This window comes from Gopherus flavomarginatus, chromosome 1, assembly GCF_025201925.1.
Source record: "Gopherus flavomarginatus isolate rGopFla2 chromosome 1, rGopFla2.mat.asm, whole genome shotgun sequence".
NCBI lineage: Eukaryota > Metazoa > Chordata > Testudines > Testudinidae > Gopherus > Gopherus flavomarginatus.
The window spans coordinates 288174644-288199219 of record NC_066617.1 but is presented as its reverse complement, the minus strand read 5'-3'; positions in this window follow the sequence as shown (position 1 = coordinate 288199219).

Genomic DNA, 24576 nt, shown 5'->3' with positions numbered 1-24576 from the left:
GTGTAATGGGCCTCATGCTAAATTTCATCCTCAGAGAATGAGAAAGGTAGTCCCACGGTTAGGGTGTGAGCATAGGATTTAGCAGACCTGGCTTCAAGTCCCTGCTGCATCACAAGCTCCCTGTATGACCTTGGGAAAATCACTTGGCCAGATTTTTAAAGGTCTTAAGGTACCTTAAGATCCAGATAGGCATTGAGTGGGACCTTTCTAAAGTGCTGAAGTGTGCAATTTAGAGCTAGGCACCAAGGGGCTTTTGAAAATCCCAGTAAGCATCTAAATACCTTTGAAAATCTGTTCCTTAGTCTCTCTGGCCCAGATCCTCAAAGGTATTTATGCATCAGTCTTTTAGTGATTTCAGTGGGAGTTAAGGACTTAAATACCATTGAAGATCTGGGCCTGAGCTCCCCATCTGTAAAATATGGGGATAATAAAACAGGATTTCCTTACCTCACAGGGCTGTTGTGAGGTGCTCAGGTATTATGTTAATGGGCGGGAGCACATGAGACACTGTGATAGAGAGATTAAACAATAAATTACAATCTACTTTTTCTGTTTGTTTCATTGACAGTTAAAGAGTTATTCTTGTGAACTGAACACTAACTTTCCCTAGAGCTACTTATGTTTCTATTCATTAATGTAAAATGCAGCTACCTCTATCAATAGACGATTCAGGGAGTTCAAGTTCACCATGATAATGTAGTCTCAGAATACTGGAATTGCTGAACTGATCCTGGGTCTGGGTTAAAAATGTTCTGAAGAACATTTTTGCCCAGTTGCATTGGAACTGAGCAGTGTACAAAGTAACTTTGAACAGCTAAGATCTTTTTCAAAAGTGAAGAATGGAAAATAGATGAAATATCAGACAGTTTGGCACCTAAAGCAGACAGAAGACAGCAAGAGGGATGGTGATATAATAAATATAATTGAGTAATAAAAAAATTTCTTTACATTTTCCACCCAAAGGAACTCTTATTTGCAACTTCCCTTTGCTAAGTATCAAATATCTGAGGAACTTGATAATGGACACTAATACTAACAAAACAAAACAAAAAGGAGGGAATTCGATAGCACAAAATAGGAACACTCTCTGTGAGTTATTTTATGCCAAACTGCTGGTATCAGCCAAAGATAATCCATATTGCAGAACAGAGACAGGTCAATCAAATACAGTAGAACCTCAGAGGTACGAACACCTTGGGAATGGAGGTTGCTTGTAACTCTGAAAAGTTGGTAACTCTGAATAAAACATTATGGTTGTTTTTTCTAAAAGTTTACTTTTGAACATTGACTTAATACAGCTATGAAGCTTTACTATGCAGAAGAAAAATGCTGCTTTTAACCATCTTAATTTAAATGACACGAACAAAGAAACAGTTTTTTTACCTTCACAAATTTTTTTAAAGTTCACTTTATTTTTAGTAGCTTACATTTAACACATTACTGTACTGTATTTGCTTTGTTGTTGTCTCTGATGCTGCCTGACTGTGTCCGTCTGATTTCAAATGAGGTGTGTGGTTGACTGGTCAGTTCCTAAATCTGGTGTTCATAACTCTGAGGTTCTGCTGTATACTATAGCACTACATATAGCCTTAAACTATAAACTCTCCTCTTCAGAGATTAAATTGTGCAGCTTCTTAGGAGGTATAGTGGTCTAGACCAAAGTCAATGATTCATTCAAAAGCTGATGAATGTGATTAAACTGCATTTTACTATTTTCCCAGTTTTTGTGTCAGTAATACAGTAGAACCTCAAAGTTAGGAACACCAGAGTTACAAACTGACCAGCAACCACATACCTCATTTGGAACTGGAAGTATGCAATCAGGCAGCAGCAGAGACAAAAAAAACCCCAAAAAAACAATAGCAAATACAGTACTGTATTAATCATGAACTACTAGAAAACTAAAAGGAAAGTTTAAACAAAAAGATTTGACCAGGTAAAGAAACTGTTTCTATGCTTGTTTTATTTAAATTAAGAAGGTTAAAATCAGCATTTTTTTCTGCATAGTAAAGTTTCAAAGCTGCATTAAGTCAATTTTCAGTAGTAAACTTTTAGAAAGAACTACCATAATGTTTTGTTCAGAGTTACAAACATTTCAAGGTTCTGAACAACCTCCATTACCAAGGTATTAGTAACTCTGAGGTTCTGCTATATGTTGGGAAAACAATGTTGAGTCTATACATTAAAGGAGGGAAAGAAAGAAAAAGGGTTATGTAATCATTTCACATTGTTTTCAGGAATTGCCCCCATACATTTCTATAGGACACGCAAGACCTGGTTGGAGCAAAGCAATTACCTCCTACATCTGAGCTTTCATGGCCTAATCACCCACTTCTCCCAACACAGACCTCCCATCTCCATACCCTCTCCCCACTCCCTTCTGCATACCACCCATTATTGCCCCTCCAGACATCCCAACTGAACTCTTGTCCTGACCACCCTCCACCAACAGACTATTCACAGCTGGTTAGCCACTCTCCTTACCTCCTACATTCCCGCTTCCAGTGCTCCCTCTGATCTGGTAGAGTGAACATAAGAAGACAACTTAATTCCACATTGGCTATGGCGGATAGCCAGAAAGCCATGCTCAGAGTAAAATATTCATTCTCTCTCCCTATAAGCCCAGGATAGATAGAACCAAGAGCCATAAGACAGCAGGGGTCTTCTTACCCAATGAAAGGGAGCTGCTAAGGGAGAAACTGACTCAGGAGGCTACAGAGATTGGCAACTCTGGCAAATAGGGGTAAGAAGGGAGTCTCTGAGCTGAAGTTTCTATCAGGTAGTGCTGATGCTACTCTTCCCAGAGCTGCACATGTTGAACATACGATGACACAGAAGGGCACTGCCAATCATAGCCACTTCATTGGTGCTCTACATTTCTGTGCCCTCTATTTTTATAAGTACATTTTCTTTTTCTCTTTGTGCATAGAGGAGTTCATTCAATTATTTAAACTCATGGCTTAGGGTATTGAGTAGTTTTCATTGTGAACCCACCCAATCCCATTCCTAACCTGAAAGGAGGGGTATGTGCCCTGGAGTTATTTGTTGGCCTTAGTTAATATACAGTATGACAGATATGGCAATTTCCTTCAGTATCCTTGGGAAACCTTATTGAATTAAGTTTAAGTCTCTTGGAGTCCATGGTATTAAATAAATGCTTTATGTATTATTGTGAGTTGGGATTGTATGTTACCTCTCAAGGGAGAACAGGTGACAAATGTGGGAGTTCAAGGAATTATATTGAACAACGTGTCAGACAAGAATGAACTCTTGGAATAAAAAGCATTAAGCAGTTTTCCTGGGGAATAGCTAGGGGGAGTTGAATGCAAATTCTCCACCTCTGTTTATGCCCAAACAGAGCTTTTTGAAGCTATATCCTGAGGAGTGGACCATTGTCTCCTTATCCCCTGTTACATAAAGGCAAGATCAAAGCCCAAGCTATATAAAGGAAAGACTGAACTATTCATGATTGTTCTGGTTTTGAATCTCAGACTGTTCTGAACTTGCAACCACTGAGACAACCCAGTTTTGGGGTTTGGAGGATTTACTGCCAGACCCAAAGCTGGAATGTGACCTCTGGTAAGTTTTTAGCATGTCTGTAGGTTCTTCTGTTGTTTTTAACATTTTTTCTTTGTAATGTTTTTACCTTCAGAATAAACATGCTTGATTATAAAAAGTCGCAATTGACTGGCAATTACACTGTTTATAGCCTTCAGAGAGAAAGCAAAGCACAGACACTGGCCTGTTTAGGTAGTCTGTCTTGGGGACATCATAGTGTAGGCAGTGAACTGTGCAGCCTGGGAAAACTCCAGTCAGGAGAGAGTGACATATAGATCTCTGCCCAAGATAGGTGATGGCTGAAGAGCTGGGAGCCTAGAGTGGGTTCCCTCAAATTACCTTGGAGGAGAAACACAGGTGCAGTTGCTCTGAACTGTGACATATGGCATTTAACAACTAGTTATTACAGTATATTGCCCTTAGAGAGTATCTGTTCAAACACAGAAGTGTGGGAAGTTCCAAAATATCTAGATATGAATTAGTGATTAATAGGAAAGACTGTGTAGCAAATGTTTTTGTAATGTTTTCTTTCTCTCATCCCCTTTTAAAGAAGTCTAGAATGTCTGTAACTTTGATAGCTCCTGGACTTCTGCTTGAAACAAAACCAGGGCTTATGTTTCTTTCCAGCTTGAAACCACCTGATCCTCATCTAAACCTAGAAGTCTGACCATCTCTTTGTTCCCTACTGGAATCAATTCACTATACATGCACGGCTTTTTAAAATCTCTCTGCTGCTCACTTATGACACCAGAAGGATGTTCCAAGCCGGTGGTACTGAATTCTTTATATTAAATCAAAACCATTCTGTACAAATCTAAATTTAACCATCTTTTTCTTCCTAGTCTGATGATAAATAGACTCATAAACTAGAAATAGCAGTATCTTGTTCCAATGTAGTGAAGAAAAAAAAAAAAAGGAAGAAAGTACCACATCATATATTTAGGCTAATCATTACAGTAGAGGCCAATTTCAGCCTTCTGATGCATTCATTGGGATCGCGCTGAAATCAATGGGAACCACCTGTATACATTTTGACCCCAAAATGGAAGCCTGAGCACAGATTTGATTAAATTATTTGAGTTCAAAAAACTAATAAAGTTCCTTTTTGTTAGGATTTGCATGGCTGTTGTAGCAATAATGGTAAAGATATGAAACTCATGCATGTAAGACCCAGCTTCTCAGGGTAATTAGGCACCTAACTCCCATAATTTTGTGGATCTGGGTCATAATAAAGTAAACTTGAAACAAAGCGAGAAAGAAAATCCCAACCAAAAAATGTATGGATCCATTTCAGTGGCAGTTTTGAGTATGCCATACCTCTGAAATCAAGCCTTTAAATTTATTGCAGACCATCTCAGCTAGAAAACAATGCGGCTCATCAAGCAACTAAGGCATTTGCCACTATATTGTCTTTTGAAACATACCATTTTTTTCAGAACAAAATGGATACCTTCATACTGGATTACAAATAATATGAGCAACAATGAGAGAACAAACCACATGTGATAGATGTGTAGTCATGTTGCTTAATGCACAACTGGAAGGCATTCAGATACTACAGGAGTGAGCATTGTATAAGATCCTATATAGTGTATAAATAGAACAAAAAAAATTGTAATTTTCTCTGTAATGTGTCTTCTCTCTACCTGTCCTTTTCTGAACTCCATCTGCCCCAAATCACCTTCCTTTGTCTTTGCTGTAGCCTCTTCACACTCCTCACTGAATCCTTGCATAGGCTTCCTGTCTCTTACTACATCATATTTTGACTCCTTGTTCTGTGCTCTCATTTTTTTGTACTCTCCTTCCCTCTCTTTAGCATTCTTTCAGTATTTTTTTCTGACTGCTCCCTTCATCCACAGGCACTGGCTTCCTCCTTTCCTGGGGGTGCTCAACCCCCACTTAGCCCCAGACCCCATCTGAACTCCACCCTGGCCCTCAAAGTCCCAATCCCATCCTGCCTCTTCCTATCCCTGCTCCACTCCTGCCACTCTTCTTCCCACCCCCGCTCCTCCTCTGCCCTGCCTCTTTCCACCCAGTTCCACTCCTTCCACCAAGTGTGATCCGTCCCTGCTCCTCCACCTCCCCCCAGCATCTCCTGCATTCCGTGGAACAGCTGATCACTTTGGGTGGGAGGTGCAAGGGGGAGGAGTTGATTGACAGGGCCACCGGAGGATGGGAGGCGCTGGTAGGGGAGTGGGGAGCTGGCTGCTATTGGTTGCTGAGCACCCACTATTTTTTTTCCATGGGTGCTCCCAACTCCTATGCCTTCCTCCCTTCCTCAATTTATGCTTTATAACTTGTTTCTCCCCTTTCATACATGTTCCCTGTCCATATCTGGCTATAGCTTTTTTTCATATTTACATACCTCTTCTTAAATCCCATTTGTTTCAAGCAATCCCTCCAACCTTGTTCTCCTCGTCAATAATGCACATACTGTCAGTTAACTGAATATGTCCTATTACTTGCCTACTCTTTGGTTCACTTAAATTATGAAACTTTGGGGTAAAGAACATGTCTTCTTATATGTTCACATGTTTACAGAGTTATATAAATATTGATAATAATAATTATTATTAATAATAATTTTAAGAGGAAGAATCTTCACTGACTTTCACTCCAAGACCCTCTCTTTTCAGTGGGGCTGCAGGTGTAAGTTGATGAAGAATTTAGCCTAACATTTAGCTAGTTCTCACAATCAATTAATTGTGGTAATAATTGAATATGAAAGCTCCATTAGTTAGAACAGACCTGTTTATTCGCCAGTCATAGCAGAAGCATGATTTTTGAGTCAGAAAATTTCCAGTTCGTAGTCCTGCTCTTCCTCATCTAAATAATAGCCCCAGTGGTGTGGCAGCAATGTCGAGTTGTTAGACTGTAGTGGAAAGAAGCACTCTTGAAATATTTGAAATTCTCTAGTATACTTGAAAGTGAAATGCTTTTTCAATAAAGAGTATAATCTTGAATTATGCCAGGCATGAGCGATTTAAACATGCACCCTAATCTTTTGAAATTCTCTCTCTCTTTTTAACCAGAAAAACATGAGTTAATTGTACAGAAGTTTCATACTTGCATACTTTAAATGAAGTTACTGGATTCCAATGGGTTTTCAAGGACATGGGGGACATTCACTTGTCTTCAAGCAAGGAATGAAAACCACTAGAACGTGGTCTCAGACATACCAAAGAAATGGTGAATGAAATAGAAGAGCTCTCTTGCACTTTTAAACAGTTACCTGTTTGGGGCCAGAACAGGATACCTTTGCTCACGGTGAATAGTACCTTACTCCACAAGTGGTCCCATTGCTTTTAATCATGCTATAAGGTACTATTCAGTATGAGTAAGGGTATCACAACTTGGCCCTTAATAAACAGACCGACTACTAGGTTACCTATTCAACAGGTTTCTGTTATACTAAATATAATATATAATAAATCAAGTAACAGAGGCCAAAAGGTATTCAAGAATAGCTTTTCCAATCTGTCTTGGCTATCGATAAATGAAGCTTTGCCCACAATGAGATAATGACTCAGGATATTTATTATTCTAGTATTTATTTCCACTCCTCAGTGCAGAGCACTGTGGACAAGCTGATGAATGTCACAAAACTCATCATCTTACCAGGACAGATTTGTAGCTGGAGGAGAATAGTGTGGTCCAGTGGTTAAGGCATTGGCCCACCATCCTCTGAAAACCTGGGTTTTGTTCCTGGCTCTGTCACTAAATCCTGCTGTGTCATCTAGGCCAAACCACTTCACCTCTATGTAAAATTGTCTTCCTTGTCTTATCTATTGAGACGGTAAGCTTTTGGGGGCAGGCAATGGTTTATAGATATGTTTTATAGTGCACTGCACAATGGGGCCCAATCTCAGTTGAGACCTCTAGGTGCTTCTGTAATATAAATAATAATTAATTAATATTTCAGCAATACAGCAAATTATTTGAAATCTCATTGCCTTGTGTGGCTTGATTTTTCTTCAAGAGCCAGTCCAAGTGGATGGAACAGCATCACTAAGGTCAAATTGCATGCCAAGAGGAACAAGGTTATAGGCAGCGATAACCTCATTAATAGCCCCAAATTGTATATTCTGATTTCTACCACCTTTCCTGGGTCCTGCTGAAAGAAATCTGCTCCAATCACAGCCCCTGCTACTACGTGTTATAAAAGTTGGTCTGATGGGAGCATGAACACTAGAATCACATCACTGAGCAGACAATGCTACCTCTGGTGAAGGATGGTCTGGTTTCCAGATTTGATGGTGGTATTGTACATCCACATTTGACATGTCCATAGACTGCTTCATGGTTATTAAATTTTGTATCCTGCTAATTTCCTCTCTAAGACATAAGTTAAATAAATAGCTCAGGATTTTCAAACATAGGAATCTGAAGTTAGGTTTCTAAGTCCATACTTGGGCACCTGCCTGGTTTTCAAAACTTTTGAGCGTTCATTGGCTTTCATTTACCTGAGCTTTAGGCTCTTGTTTTTGAAAATCCTGGCCACCAATAGTTAATCATCTGTGTTTGATATTAAACTGTACCCTCAGGTGCTCATAGATTTTCCATTGTAAGATGTCTTTTCTCTGTTTTCCACTCTTTGGGAGGCTACCAACACTAACCCTAAAAGCCCTGGTTAGCTATAAAAACTTGTCCAAAATACATCTACCTGAGGCTTCTTCTTTTGTTGATCATTAGTATTTAGTACTTACATAGAACTTTAGTCTTTCAAACTACCATACACAAATTAACTAATTAATCTGATTTACTTGAGTACACTGATTAAAAACAAATCTTCTTTAGAATGCCACCCAAAGTCACAGTAAAAATGTGTGATTGCCGGCCTGAGGGGTAGGAGTGCCCTAACTACTCTCAAACTTAAGTCTCCCATATGGCATCACATTGCTCTACACACTTCAGTCACAGGACAAGCTGCGAGCACTCCTTTGAAGTACTACATTAAACAAGAGATAAGAAATAGTAAACTTAACTGAAGCCTATACTGATGGCAAACAATTCTGTCTTCCCATGCATGATAAGCGATTGCCGAAACTGTCTTTCAACCTGTGTAATGTAATCACGACAGCAATCAACCAAGCCTAATCTCTCCTCCTCTTCCAAATTTATTCCTTAACCTAAACAGACCTTCCCTGTAAAGCTAAACCCTAGGACTTTGCCATGGCACACACTTCTCACAAAAACAGTGCAGAAGGTAATGACAGCTTTCATCCTTGTAGGGGTGGCTGTAAACAGTTCCCAAGTTTCCTATTCCTTCAGGATATTGCAGTAAATTCTGCAATCTAACAATATATTATCATGCAGATTAGCTACAGGTCAGTGTTAGGTGATAGGAGACTTTAGTGGTTTCTATTTACTCTGTCATGTTGGCTGATCTAACACAAAATTTGTCATCCCCTCCAGCATTCCTTTTTGTAAGCCAGACATTTTAGTGAAAGTTTCATCTGAGAAGGTGGCTTGGAGCAGGTTGAGCTAGCCCTTTAAGAACAAGCTCCTGACCAGCATTTTGGCTACTGTCACAGTCTTTAAGAATAGGAATTAAGGAGTTTGTACTGTTCCTGAGGGCTTATCTACACTACCGTGTGGAGTCGATCTAAGATACACAACTTCAGCTACGTGAATAGTGTAGCTGAAGTCAACATACTTAGATGTACTTACTGCAGTGACACTGCGATAAGTCAACAGCTGACGCTCTGCCTTCGACTCCACTTGCTCTTCTCTTTCTGGTGGAGTACCGGAGTCGACAGGAGAGTCATAGATGCGATAAATCGACCCCCACTGGATTGATTGCTGCCTGCCAATCCGACGGGTAGTGTAGACAAAGCCCTAAGAGGCAAGCAAATACAGGAAGTGGGCTTGGGGGGAAAAGTGAAGCATTGGTGGTTGAGTTTGGAGTGGAAGTCTGCTTCAGTGTTCAAAGTGTCAGAATGGAGCCTGTGGTAGAAGGAGGGCATGTGTTCCCCTGTGGCATTGAAGTACCATCTAGAGTCAGCATGGTTATACCCCTGTGTCCAAGAACCAGGACTTGGTAAACACCTGCAATCAAGGTGAAAAGGAAACACAGACTTTAGAGATACGGCTTTGACCAAAGAATCTGAACTTTGTTTACCCCAGAAGAAAATCGCCTTTTAGTCTGGGGTGCTAACATGCCCAAGCAGAGAGGAGAAACTGTGGAAAAGCCACATCTGATGTCAGAAAGTTAAGTAACCCTCACACAGGGCATTTGCTTTGTCAGTTAGAATATTTTCACTGAACCACATCACCCCTCCCCTGAAAAAAAGAAAAAGACAATGTATTTAGAGTAAGAAGCAAATGCCAGAACAATAACATAATCCATATGTGATTACAGGAAGAGATCTTGGTTGTTTTTATTATGGAAAATGTAATGGTTTTATATGTGTTTGAATTTTTATATGTCTGAATGAGTCATAAGAATCAATACAATTAAAGACACCGAAAGAAATACAAACAGAATGAGACAGGTCAGAGCACTTGTGTGCGGTTACAAGGCTAGAGTAGTGCAACTGTTTATTTTAATTTGGAATTTTGACAGACATTTGGCTTGTTGGATTGGTATCTATCAAATCATATCTCTTCATGTAGTGTCAGTTTGGATCAGGCTCTATAAAACATCACTTTCTTGATAATTACACAGATGCAATGGATTAAATTGCGTAGCAAATATAACTCATTCCAAAGGACACTACCTACCTTTAGAAGGTTGCTTTTAGAATCCTGAAAATAGAAGTTTTTTTTCTTCCCTTCCCAACTCAGTTGTCCTTAATTTGGCAAACACTGAATTTGTCATGTTTCTAGCTCTGTAATAGCTAACATGGCTCTTCATGTCATGATCACTAACAATGAACATTATTTTCCTGTTTCACAGGAGTATCGTGAGGGTTAATTAGTTAAAGTTTGGACAGCGTTTTGAACATGTAAAGCAGTGGTGGGCAACCTTCAGCCTGTGGGCTGCATCCGGTGGAGGATGGCCAGACAGTTTGTTTACATTTGCACGGCCGCCTGCAGCTCCCAGTGGCAGTGGTTCACCATTCCTGGCCAATGGGAGCTGCAGGAAGCAGTGCGGGCCGCAGGGACATGCTAGCCGCCTCTTCCCACAGCTCCTATTGGCTGAGAACAATGAACTGTGGCCACTGGGAACTGTGGGTGGCCATGCAAATGTAAACAAACGGTCTGGTGGCCTGCCAGCAGATTACCCTGACGGCCGCCTGCAGCCCACGGGGCGCAGGTTGCTTGCCACTGATGCAAAGTGATATGACTGTACCATTGCACTGTCAGTAGGAGACTGGATGTCTTGGGAATACTTTGATCCTAGTTGCACAACTCCTACTGAAGAGATAGGGAGTTCTGTGCATGATTGGCTTGCAATATTGACATACCTCAGGCCTAGTGTTTGCTAGTTAGTGTTGCTACAAAGCCACCGAACTAAACCCTCCTTTGGCTTATGCCTTGTGTAACATCAGGAAAATCAATGGCAGGACTTGTACAACTGTTTTTAAGTGGGGTAAGGAAAACTGTAGAAAACTTCTTTTGCAAACTTTTTGAAAAATTGTCCACTATTTCACTTGACCTAGAATTTTTTTTGTTCCACAAAATGCTGCATTTCCATTAAAGTAACCACCTCTAGATTGATGCTCAAAGCCATGCTGGGAGGGATCTAGGGTTCCAGAAGAAGCCTGCTATTTCTGGAGCTGGTTTACTAGTAACTCTTTGATTATCCCACTTAATTATAAAGCATTCAAGGCAGTAGTTCCCAAAGTATCTTGAAGTGAACAAGAATTTTCTGAAGAGACACTAATAGAGCATATCATGTTTTAAAGTAACTGGTAGAGAGAGCCTGGTCTGAGAGAAGCACTGAATATCTCCACCACAATGGGCTCAGGTGTCCTCGGTAGACTTTGACACAGCTCACGTAGGTAGCACAAGGCTCTTGTAACAATTCTCTTACTTCTGTCTATGATACTGGGCTGTGTTCTAACAAATTGGGCGAAGCTTGTGATGGTATGTTTATTTTAATGCCTGTGAGACTGCTATCGATTCAATTAATTTATATTTTGTCAGTAGGAAATGTTTTTCCAGCATTATGAAATGAGCAATATCAACTGAAACCAGGTAAGCAACAACTAACTGCACATTCCCAGGCCTTATTAGGACTAGAGCTGTTCAAAACTCAGAATTTCCATTACACATTTAGAAATTCCCTTTAAAAACTCAACATTTCCCACAAAATGAAAATGAAAAAAAAATTCGTTTCAGAAATATCAAAACCACCCTACTGAAGCGCTTCAAATTTCAACAGGGTCAAAACACTTTGTTTCAACTATTATAGTACATATAAAAGTCAAAACAAGAAAGTCAAAATAAAACCCTTCAATAATTTTTTCGTCAAGTGTTTTGTTGAACTTGATATAGTCCTGTGAAATGATTTAATTGTATGATACAAGCATTTCACTTGGGAAAACAGTTCTGTCAGAAAATGTTCAACCAGCTCTAATCCAAAACCCAGTGAAATCGACAGAATGACAGATTGACTTGAGTGGGCTTTTAATCATAGCCTTTGTGACCGTTACATTAGTTTACCCCTATGAGGGCCATGTGGAACCAATGACTGGTATGCCTAAATTCTGAAATCAAATACAGTACCTTCAGCAGGTTAGTGACTGCAGATAGACCTCTGTATGCTAGGCCAGCAGTCTGTTTGAAAAGAACTAAATATCACTTAATAGTGTTCCTTGGCTTAAATTACCTTGGAACGAGTTACTAGAAAAGGCAAATGAAAGCGAGTATTAACGGTTATGAGACACTTGTATTCTTTGGTGGAGAAGCAGGAAGTCATTAAGATAAACCAAATCATGGTTGGCATATGGCTTCTTCCTGCTTCTAACACTTCTTTTGTTATAAGGTCTCCAAAGCAATTTTGTCACTGTTATTATGGTGACTGTTTCTGTTTTAAACCTGTTTTCCTAGCATTCAATCTTTCACCAGCTGCCCCACTCTTAAAAAAAAAAAGAAAAAAGGCTGGAAATGTCTTTCAGATCCTCTTTGGCTTGCATTGCCCTTGAAACTTTGCACTGTATGTTAGTTTCTTTTATATTTGCTTTCTACTTGTTTTTGGCCCAGCTGTTAGGCACTCCTATACTGCTACTGTCATAGCAAAACAGATGCAGACTGAGGATCACATGGGCTTTACTCAGTCTGAATGCAAGCAGCTTTGGTCATTAATCCTGTCTGTAGAGTTTTCAGACTTTTTTTTTCCACAAGGTTTTTTTCATTCTAGATTTTAATCGTGTTTTTTATTTTTAATTAAGAAACAAGAGGGGAAAGAAGAGCTCAGGCAGGTGGTTGTGAGTTTTGAAACATAAAAAATACAAGAAAAAGGAATCTTGCAGGCTTTTATTCATGGAAAAGGGCAAGAACCTAGCCCAGTTTAACAATTCTGTATGGCTGCTAGATTCGGAAGTAATGCTTTTGGCAGTACATGAACTCTTGTTTTCTTGCTCTTTGTCTTCCAATCTAAAACACTGGTGAAAAATTCACCTGTCTATTACAAAGTTAAACTATTGGCTTTAACAAAGTTGCATGGGAACTTCAGTTTATTAATGAATACAACATGCCCTCTTTGATTTGAATGCTTTCAGAGTGCTGAAAAGATTCAAAAGGCATCACTTCCTGCACCAGCGGCATGCCTTTATACATCTCAGTGGTTCACCCCTACCCAGCTGCTATATCTCATTAACAAGCATTTGGCCATCGCAGCAAACTTCGGAGTGTTGACACTTGAAAGGCCCAGGCAGGCGTTGGCAGGCCATCGACTGTGGCAACAGGAAACTGCCCGAAGACAACACTGAGAAAACAGCAGCTGCAAAAGCCAAAAACAAAGAAGGGACAGAGAAAGTTAGGTATTTCCATGCTATATTTTATTTTTCAGTATGTACTACAGTGCAGTTAAACAGAAAAAGGGTTGTTTGAATAAAGTGGCAAATATAAACTCAATATACACTTACAAAAACATGGACATGCTCTTCTGTTACATTTCAGTGGTTTCCTAAAGTCTGTTTTCATGCAAATAAAAATCTTCCTGTCTAGCATATTCACAACAGCTGGCCCTGGGGCCTATCAGTAAGTCAGACTCTAAATGATCTCTGGTCTAAAGTTATTGCAGTCTGGTGCCATTCTGCACTGACCCCCATTATCAATGTTCCTTTCTTGCAGCAAGTCATTTCTCTTTATGGGTTGAAGATTCATCATGATAACATTTTGTTTAATATCCTCTATACTTATATTTTCAAGTAATCCTGTGTCCAAATATAAGCTTATTATATCATATTTATATTACACGACTGGCCAAAGACCGCAGTTCAGATTGGAGCCCCATTGTGCAATGTGCTATACGAACACATATGAAGACACATCATCTCTGCCCTGATGAGGTTACAAATGATCTTTGAAACATTGATGGAGGCTAGGTGAAAATGTGGCCTTCCATCCACTATACACAAAAGTACCTCTTTATTGCTAGGAAAACAAATCATTCTACTGGAGAAACTACTAAACTGACCAAAGACAATAGTCTTTGCAAATAGAGGGCCAGATGTTACCATCTTTACTCACATTATGGCCAGTTCTGACCTTGGCCCCTGCACAGTGTGGTAGGGGAATAGAGGGCCTCTAAAGGGGCTAGAATGGGGAGGAGGAGGTCGTTCTATCTCCTCCCCCTCACAGGCTCTAGTTCATCAAGGCTAGGAGTAGGGCTGAGCTGGGGGTGGGAGGGGTGCACTTGTAGGGTTAGATTCTGGGCTGTGGTGGAGATGTAGGCAGTCGTGGGGAGACTACCTTAAGGATATGTCTACACTATCCACCGGATCGGTGGGTAGTGATTGATCTATCTGGGATCGATTTATCACATGTAGTGTAGAAATGATAAATCGATCCCCGATCGCTCTCCCGTCAACAGCTGCGCTCCAGCTCAGCGAAAGGTGGAAGCAAAGTCGACGGGGGAGCCACAGCGCTTCACGAGGATGCAAAGTAAGTATTGATCTAAGATACGTAGACTTCAGCTGTGCTATTCTCGTAGCTGAAGTTGCGTATCTTAGATCGATCTCCCCCCAGTGTAGACCAGGCCTAAGAGATTGAGCTGTTAATGAAGGCCATTTCAGCTTCCACAGCAGCCCAGAATCTGGGTGGTGCAAAGGTGGTTTAAAATCACTTTTGGTCCTCATTCCCTTTGGCTGTGACAGGAATCTGCCTCAGTGAGTAGCTCTAGTTAGGTCAATGGAACTACTTGTGCAATAAAGTGCTATTCAGGATGAGTAGGGGTATCAGAATCTGGCCCTGAGTTAGTTCACCACACAGTGTGAAGTGTGAAAAATGAATTTCTCCTGAAAAAGTACAACAGATAAGAGGTAAAAATAGATACTATGAAAAATCATACTCGGAGCCTGATTTTGATCTTCTTTACCAGTGTGGCCCTGATTCTGCTCCTAGTTATGCTGGTTTAAATCAGGAACAACGCCAGTTAAGTCCAGAGAGTTACACAACTTTAAACCTATGTCAGTATGGTCAGAATCTGGCCTTGTGGAATCGCATCTGATTTCAACTGTTTCACATTTATCCCTTTTATGAGTCAAATAATATCTCACGTTTGTTTGGTCTTAAAATAATATCCACTGACCTGTTTCTGTTTCAAATACTTGCAGTTCCAAAAATGAAAGGGTCTAATTCTGCGACCCTGTCTCACTTTGAAGAGCCCTTTTATTCATGCAAATAACCCCACTTGTAGAACGGACTTTAAATGAATGGGCATAGGGAAAATGTCATTACTTTTTACACTGGGCAAAATGTAGATCAGAGGCCTGATTCTCCACTGCTTTGAACGTTATTTAGTCACTTACACCTGGGCAAAGCTTGTGCAAATGCTGCCATTCTGATTAGCTAGCATTTTATGCCCAGTCTACGCAAGGTGCAGGACAACAGAGAGTCAGGCCCAGGGTGTGAGCAGCTGCAAATCTTACGGAAATCTCAGGGTCAAATTCAGTGGTGGTGTAAATAGTGGATGTTACACTTCACAGATAAGTTGACGATTCAATGGTGACTTGCACCAAGCTGGTGCTTTGGCCCAAATCCTCAAAGCTATTTAAGCACTTAACTCCCACTGAAATCAATGAGCGGCAGGTGCTAAATACCTGTGAGGACCTGGGCCTAAGTGGCTGGGCAAAATTATTGTAACTTCTGTCCCTTATGTTGTATGTAGAAATTAAAGGGGAGAAGGTGCAAATTTAAAGCAGGCCTCTTCAAAGTATCTTACAGACTCCTGCTAAATGCTTTCCTTAACGCAGCACTTCTGATCTTGCAATATGTGCGTTGCCTTTATTTTGTGCACACACTGGAGGTTGAATGGTTGTGAGTTACGCTATTTAACCACCCTCACCCACCTGCAGTACATTAAGTCACTTGAAACACTTCCCTGCTTCATCCCGCCTATAATATAATTTTCGCACTAACTTGCACTCAGCATATATTTTCTACCACCATTCACATCTCTGCAGAATTTGACCCAGCTGTTGTAGGTGACAACAATGTAAAACTGAGTTGGTCTTGATTTGAACCGGTGTTAATGGAATCAGAATTTGGGCAGGTTAATTGAAAACATGAGATACTATTTCTGCAGAGGTAGGGGCAGCAATTCTATAAATGATAACAGCAGAGTCTGTGCGCCAAAAAACAACAGCTGAATAGAGTTAAGAGTGCTTACAGAGGCTTAATATTCAGTATTTAAAAAAAAAATTGGGGGGGGGGTGTCAGGGTAGACTTTAGAGTTTTTGTAATGTAATGTTAATTTATGTATTGTCTATATTTGGTAAGGCTGCCTCATTAAGTTTCAGCATCAAACACTGTCGGGTTTTGTTCTCAGACTGCCTCAGAAGAGTTTCGCAGCTGTGAGAGCTTTGCAGGTGCATGTTTGGCAAATTCAAGTTTGTATTTTACATTTACAGGTGTAAGTTGTATACACTATTGTCATTATAGATAATGGAAAATATTTTATAACACCATGCATGTCAAGCTCAGTGGTTTCTACTAAAAGTGGATTATATAGTCAGTTGTGTACACTTTGTGTTTCCTGTTCTGGGGAACCATAAAACAGAAATACTGCAACTTGTGAAATTTCCCTTCCTCGGAACTTAGCTTAGCATAATCATACGTGGTTTCCATCACAGCTGCATATGGTTCCAACTTTCTAATGTGTGGTTCAGTTAGTGAGTGACTCAAGTCATGATTCATTAAGTGGCATGCTTCTCTCTGTCAGTATGGTGTCCCAGCATACTGATAGGTGGCACTGTTAAATGTGCCATCTTTCAAATCAGATATAAGATCAATGTCTTGATCGCCTGTGGTTATTAAATCTCCCATGGAAATTTTTGGCAAGGATAGAAATACTAACCCCTGTGGCCTGTCCAGGTTTCAAGTTACATTCTACCTCAGACTTTGCTTCTTGTCCTTAAACTGTGTTGTAATGTTAGTGCACATAGTTAAACAGTTGCTGCATTCCACACCATAAATGGCTGCACTTCCTGATAGTTGAAGTGATTCCTCTATGTTCAGAAAAGATGGGAGGTGCTGCTGGTTTTCTGAGTTTTGTGTATGTAGAGGGCATAGCAGGAATGATGTCTGCCCCATTATGCAGAGGGGTCACTCTCTCTTGATCCTAAAGGTGTAATTTAGGCTGCTTTTGGAATCCTTTTAACTCTTGGATTGTCAGGTGATCTCAGTGGGCAAAAGACCCTGCACCTAATAAAGTGATTCATAGATTCTGAGGCCAGAAAGGACCACTGTGATCACCTAGTTTGACCACCTATACAACATAGGCCATTGAACTTCCCTAACATAATTCCTAGAACAGGGATCAGCAACCTTTAAGAAGTGCTGTGCCTAGTTTTCATTTATTCACTCTGATTTAAGGTTTTGCGTGCCAGTAATATATTTTAACATTTTCAGAAGGTCTCTTTCTATGTGTCTATAATATATAACTAAACTATTGGTGTATGTAAAGTAAATAAGGTTATTAAAATGTTTAAGAAGCTTAATTTAACATTAAATTAAAATGCAGAGCCCTCCCAGACCGGTGACCAGGACCCGGGCAGTGTGAGTGTCACTGAAAATCAGCTCACGTGCCGCCTTTGGCACGCGTGCCATAGTTTGCCTACACCTATCCTACAGCATAGCTTTGAGAAGAAAAAAAACCAATCTTGATTTAAAAATTGTCAGTGATGGAGAATCCACCACAAACCCTGGTCAATTGTTTCAATGATTAATTACCATTGAGACCTTTCCTTTCAGATGTGGACCTTGCCATGCTTACCCATGCTGTTGTAACCTCAAGACAGTATTACTGCCATGTGGCTAGCCTTGAAGGCCCCTGAGAAGCTTCAGCTAATGCAGAATGTGGTTTTCCAATTTCTTACTGGTATGAATGGCAAGGAGCATATCACACCGATTCTCCAAAGACTATACTGACTCCATAATGGCTTCCTGGTACAATTATAGGTCTTGATTCTGAAATATAAAGCCATGGTTTGTGTCTTTGCTACTTAGAAGACTGCCTTTCTCTTATGTGCCCCAATGACAGTTAAAGTCAATTAATAGTCATTTGCAGCTGGCGTTGTCATAAACAGATAGCTAAGGGTTAATGTCTCTTTCACCTGGAAAGAAGTAACCTGAAACACCTGACCAGAGGACCAATCAGGAAACAAGACTTTTTCAAATCTGGGTGTAGGGAAGTTTGTGTGTGAGTCCTTTGTTCTTGGTCTTCTGCCTGTCTCTCTCTCGGCTATGGGAGGATTTCTGTTTCCTGCTTTCTAATCTCCTGTTTCCCAGTTGTAAGTACAAAAGATCAGATAGCAATTTATACGTTTTTTTTTGTTTTTACATGTGTGTAGTTGCTGGAGTGTTTTGAATTTTATTCTTTTTGAATAAGGCTATTTATTCATATTTCTTTTAAGCAATTGACCCTGTATTTGTCACCTTAATACAGAGAGACCATTTTTATGTATTTTTTTTTTCTTTTTATATAAAGCTTTCTTTTTAAGACCTGTTGGAGTTTTTCTTTAGTGGGGAACTCCAGGGAATTGAGTCTGTACTCACCAGGGAATTGGTGGGAGGAAGAAGTCAGGGGGAAATCTGTGTGTGTTAGATTTACTAGCCTGACTTTGCATACCCTCTGGCTGAAGAGGGAAGTACTTCTGTTTCCAGGACTGGAAATAGAGAGGGTGAAATCCCTCTGTTTAGATTCACGGAGCTTGCTTCTGTGTATCTCTTTAGGAACACCTGGAGGGGGGAAGGGAAAAGGTTTATTTTCCTTTGTTGTGAGACTCAAGGGATTTGGGTCTTGGGGCCCCCAGGGAAGGTTTTGGGGGGACCAGAGTGCCCCAAAACACTCTAATTTTTTGGGTGGTGGCAGCTTTACCAGGTCCAAGCTGATAGCTAAGCTTGGAGGTTTTCATGCTAACCCCCATATTTTGGACGCTAAGGTCCAAATCTGGGACTAAGTTATGACAGGTGTGATTTTGGGAGAGAGAGCATTTAGGTTCCATACTTAACACATGACAGCAGAATGTGGGAATAAAGTGCAAATCAGAGAACCACAAATAGGGGATCCATGAAAGAAAGTTAGTACTTTCAATCATAGTCATCAACACAGTTACGTGCAGCTTGCCATGAGGAACAGCATGACAGGGATTGTATGTCCACATGGGTAAAAACTATGTGTGAAAAGAAGGTTGAATTTCCCTTTTGTGTCCAGCCTCCCTGTTCTGGGATGGCTCAAACCACAACCACTGGGATTGCAGCTGAAGGGGATGCTAGACAAGTAGCCCATTTGGCTGAATCCCTGGATGGTCAATGGACTATGATGATAATTCAGCAGACAGAAGGGTACAGAAAAATACAATTCCATCCCCATCTCTGGACCCATAAGAATGAAAACTGGTTTAGTGAAATAAGAACTAACCATTGCATAGTTCAGAACTGTCTCTCCATCATAGGTCAAGGAACATATGTATTAGTGTTACCCTCTGATGAGTGTATCTTGCAGGTCCCCCTCTGTGCTGATCTACAGAGCATATGAGTTGTTACAGCCCCTAACTATTAGCTGTAGCAACTTGCCCTTTTAGCTCTGGAAATCTCTGGTTCCAAGATGATGGCTGTCATATTAGCTGTAAGAAAAACTTGTCACGAGTGGTTTCCTATTACAAGGGCAGCAGAATATGAGGCAGACCAGCAAATTTCCATTTCTGGCAGCAGGAGATTTTGATCAGGCAGCAATTCTAGGCAAAGAAACTCAGGTGGATGCCATCCTGGCCAATGCAAGGATACCGGTGCAGATGATGAGCGAGGAGAGCAAGCCTGATAGGCTGATCTGCTATTTGCTAAAACCACCAGGATGAGTCTATTTACGAGTCTCTGTGTGCTTTCTGGTCCAGATCTGTGATGGTATATTTCTCTGAATGCATAATTCCTTTTCTGTTATGCTCACTTGATCAGTTTCCTATATATTTTCCACCATTAAATAGATACTTGTAAGTTTTGGCATGATTTGGCTGTCTGTACTTGGGCAAAACTCTAATTTACTTCAATTGCCTGAGGAAGGACTGCAAGATTCTGCCCTGAGTTTGTAAATCCATTTCTAGAGTGCTTAGGGCTCCTTCTGTACAAAAATCTCTGTTGAACTGTAACTCATTATCACCTCTCAGTGTGGCACCTAGAGAGTGAATGCATAAAAAGTATGTTGAAAAGGCATTTAAAGATCTTGGGACTGTAATATTATTCCCTGGTGTGCTGCAATAAGAAAACAATGTATTTACTGGAATCATAGTGGTTATTCATTAACACCAAAAGAGAAGAATGATTTCCAAGCAAAGGATCTTCACAGAAATCAAGAATGTAGTTTTATGAGTCAACACCATGATGTATGAGCCAACTGCATTCTTGTGCTCATCAGAATTGGTGATGGAATCTCAGGGTCTTCTAGAGAGGAAGATCAACCTGTGCATCAGTCCAGGCAGACAAAGATGTTCTTAGGGTTCATTGACCTGACTGCATTATATGAAATTTGTACACATGTAGGAAATCAAATGCAAGTTGAAGACATTCTCAGGAAATTCAGAAAACAATGCCAATATTTACTGAATTTGTTTGCCACAAGATATTACTGGGTTTGAAACAGAGCCACTGGAATATACAGTGTGAATCCCTGTGTAAGTACCTTTTTTAAAAGTGATTTTGATTTGTAACCTGATAACAGTCAGATAGCATTCATTCTGCAAGAGTTGTTATACTGGACATATCTTGCTAATCTACGATTCTTGAAAGAGACCTATAATGTACTATATTCAGCCAAAACATATCATATTAATGTGCAATGTGCTGCAAGAATTAGTAATATGGAATCCATATGATATATTATTTTCAGGGCCTATTAAAAAGTAGCCAATTCTCAAATGAAAATGATGTTGTCATGTTATAATTTTTAAGATCCAAAAATGGACATTATGAGAATCGTATCCTTATTTTTTCCAAATGGAGCAGTTTTTCTATTTATGACAGTACAAAGAGAAATTAAAACTAGTCAGCTTCTATTTTTAAACATTGCCAGACATTTAATAACATTGGTGAAAGGGGATGGGATGGGGGAACGAAAAACGAAAACCCAACCTATAATAATTTCTGAGCTGAGACCTTTAATGTCAAGCTTCAATCCAGAGCAACTTTGTCTGGCTTGGCTGAATCATAAAGCCTTGAAAAAGTGGAGCTGTGATAGAAATAGAAGTGTCTTTAAATACAGGGACACTCTTGGGCATCTCTTTAATGAAATCCTCCTGTACCAAATATCTTGTGAAAGAAGCAAATCTTGAAGTAGTAAATTGACTGCATGGGTCGGGTTTTTTTTTGTTCACTAATCTTAGATTCTTTTCTAATAAACAAAACAACTATGAGCCGGTCCAGCAAATCACATGAACTGGTGCTAAACTTTAAGCTCATATAACGTGCCACTGAAGTCAATGGGGCTATACATGTGCTTGAGTGATTTTCTGGATCAGTTCTTTAAGTGATTCTGGTTCATCTGAAATGAAAAAGACACCATAAAATGACTTTCTTCAGCTTGATCAGGTTCACTAAAGACGGTAAAGGACTGTAACGGCTGGATTCGTTTCTGGGCACATGCATCTCCACTATTCCTGTGAATACTCTGTAATATTGCTGTGTCACACATGATCCTCTCTACTCCTGTAGAAGTGAACAACAAGGTTACTGTTACAAGTAATACACAGTAAATTCCTTACATTGATGCATTTAGGGCCACTGCCACGTCTCATTTTAATAATACATTCATATGTCCCAGAAATAGGGCCACAATTAAGCCCTGAGCAATAGAGAGAAAATTATTGGAGGACAAGTATATTCACATTATTGTTGTAATCAGTCTAGTGTGGTCAATAAAATGAGTGCATTCAGTTTTGGTTTTATGTTACAGCAGGATTACCATCATCTAGGTCCCACTCAGCAGAGAATAAATACTTATCTTTGTTTACAACTGTCTGTGTGGGAAGATTGCAAGTGATTGCTCCATTTCTACTCTGACAGTTTGGATGCCGAATATGTATTATCATATCAGTTAGAGCCCAGGCAAATCATTACTGCTGAAAGATTACTTGGCTGGGTTCTGTACATTTATTAGCAAGGCAACGGTATGCATGTGCTTTAGTGACTTTTCTGGATTAGTGTGTTAAGTGATTCTGGTTTGTTAGCAAGGAAATTGTATGGGGAACTCTGCCTGACTCTGAGAAGATATCTATTTGCTACCACTCAACTGAGTTGTTTCAGGTAGATTTTGATAATTGTAAGCTTTTGAAGCACTGTTTGCATAAATAAGAATAAAAGGCTAATTTTAGAATTAAGTTTATGCTAGCAATGTTCTGAATACAGATCTCCACCACCAAAATATATAATTCTAAGCATAGATTCTGTGCATAAATTTTACTCCTATTTGAAATCTGTGGGATTGCAAGGATACAAGTGAAGGCAAAATTTGGTCCCAGTGTTTGCTTTGCTATATACTTAAACTGATCAAAATCTGAATTATTTTAGAATTTCATTATAGTTTAAATTGAATGAAATTGACTACCATGTTTCTCTTCTATGGGCAGCCTTATGACTCCGTACCTCAGATGCTTGGATTTAATGTGTAGACGCTAATATCCACTAGCTGGAGGGGCTGTAGCAGTAAGGACAGAAAGGTAATAGAAGGGCTCCTGAGAGGAAACTTCATAAAGAGTTTGTTTTATATAGCCATATAAACTTTAAGGCAAGATGGGACTATTAGATAATATAATCTGACCTCCTGTATAACTCAGGCCATGGACTTTCACCCAGTGAATTCCTGTATTGAGCCTAATAACTTTTGTGTTTGGCTAAAGTGTATCTTCCAGAAAAGCATCCAGGCTTGATTTGAAGATTTCAAATGATGGAGAATAGGTTTCCTTTTTTAGTTTGTCCCAATAGTTAATTGTCATCACTGGTGTGCTCTGTTTCTAACTTGAAAGTATTTACCTTTAACTTCCGACTGTTGGTTCTTGTTATGCCTTTCTCCTCTAAATTAAGGATTGTACAGGCCTGAACTGACTTAGTTCTGGTTTATGGGTGCTTGGGATGAAGAAAAAGATGAAAGTTAAGCTATTGCTGTTTCAAATTGCCAATAATGAAAATGAGGGACACAGGGCGGAGTAGGTAATATCTTTTATTGGACTACCTTCTGCTGGTGAAAAAGACAAGCTTTCAAGCTCCACAGAGCTCTTCTTCAGGTCTGGATATTTTCACTTTTTTTATGTTCCAAAATCAGGATCTTTTTATAGTAGTCTCTATAGCATCTCTCATGGCTCAGAAGTGGCAGGCCATAGATGTAAAAATATAAAGAGGATTCTTTATTGACTCTGTGGGACAGAGATGGACCCTATAGTTTTCCTTGACTCTTTAGCTGCTACAGTAACAAAAGACTACACAACCTGTATTATAGATTGTTATCACATAGGGTCTGCATAAGTCCTGGCTTGGATCAGCAGTAATGGAAGGGATAGCTGATGACAATCAATCTGGATCATATGTTTTAGTAATTCAATTTACAACTGACCCTCTTCAAACTACTTTCCTCTCCATCCTCCCCTTCACCCCCAAATGAGACAGAATGTAGACAGGCAGTTCTAAGAGATTTCCTGTGGGTCTTTTTGTTAAAGAAACCAGTTCACAGATATCCATATGTTAACCACATGTGTGTCATGTTGCCAATAGTTCTTAGAAGCTAATGGTGGTTAGGTAGTGAAAATAGTGAAACCATTAGAAAACTACTTGAAAACACACAAACTGTTTAAAAATAGTGACTCATTGAGAAGTTACAACTATGGGACTAGGAAAATAAAATAAAATAGGAAGAAAAGAATAAGAACAGGAATAAATGTTCTCACCATGGCATCATCCTCTGTTTAGCAATTCTTAGCTTTCTTCAAGTTCCTTATATTCTTCTTTTAGTCAGTAGATACAGAATCAAAAGTCCAGATTGTTTCCCCAGTCTTAGCAGCTCAGAGGATTCCCCTTGATACAGATTTCCCTGTCCTACATAGAGATATCTCCCTTCATCTGGGAAAGAGAGGGAAGAGTCGAGTCACAGATGTGTCCTCCAAAGAGCTGATGTCTAATGGGTTGCTGGCAAAATTTTCCATCAGATGAAGGTGTGTTTTCTTTAGGAATCAAGACTAGGTCTTCTGCATCTCAAGTAAGTTTCTAGTCTGCTAAATCACAGTCTCTCTCAAATAAATTGATTACTTTTTCTGAGCCTTGGTTTCTCAGTCTGTTAAAGGGTGCTGCTAACACTTACTTACCTTTGCCTGTGGATGGCTTTAATCCAGTATATTTCAAGACAACACATCTGAAAAAGATAATTGT